This window comes from Triticum dicoccoides, chromosome 3B, assembly GCF_002162155.2.
Source record: "Triticum dicoccoides isolate Atlit2015 ecotype Zavitan chromosome 3B, WEW_v2.0, whole genome shotgun sequence".
Classification (NCBI taxonomy): Eukaryota; Viridiplantae; Streptophyta; class Magnoliopsida; order Poales; family Poaceae; genus Triticum; species Triticum dicoccoides.
Genome location: NC_041385.1, coordinates 431915934 through 431916783, shown reverse-complemented (window position 1 = coordinate 431916783; position 850 = coordinate 431915934).

The following is an 850-nucleotide window of genomic DNA, read 5'->3' as shown; positions in this document are numbered from 1 at the left end:
GGGGGAGAATGATGCTTGCTGCCATCGACCGGCGGGCCCGGGGAGAGGAGCAAGCGCGTGCGCGCGTCCGTCGCGTGTCTGCGGCGACGCAAATCCGGCTCAAAAATAGGCCGCAAATAGGTCTCCCGTGGACGAAAAGCAGACGCGTGTCCATTTGGGTCGGCGCGTTGGGCCGCCTTTTGTGTCCGCGCCGACCCAAACGAACGGCGGCAGACGAAATGGATCACCCCGTTGGAGTTGCTCTTGTGTATAAGGCCTTCTTTTACAAGAATTTTGTAAGAAAAATTCCTTTAAAACACTTTGGTTTATAGGAATGGATTCCTATGCATATGTAGGATAAAAAACAATCCTTCATATTTCAAAGAAAATAAAACATTAATCTACACTCAACGAAAACATTTCTATCGTATAGATCAAATGATATCTTTTTGCATATAGGAATTGAGATACATGTCGTCTCACTTCTTATGATTTTTCTATTCCTATGATATTCTTATTATATGAACCAAAGAAGGCATTAGAGCATCTACCATCGAAATTGCCTAATCCAGGTCCCTATACGTCCGCGGACGTGACCGGACGCATCCGCGGACAATGACTGGACGAGTCTCAAAATTTTCCATTTATAATTACAAACCCTATTTTTAAAACAGCAAATACATGCAAACACATGTACAATGATCATTTTGATCAAATATAGTTTAGTGCACACAAAACAAAATTTTAGGCCCGACGGGGTTGGGGGTTTCTGATGTGGATGTAACATCCGTGTTGGGCTAGCGGAATTGGGGGTTTAGTCCCAACGCGCCGCACGAGGAGCGACATAATCGTCTTAAATAGCCACGTCGTC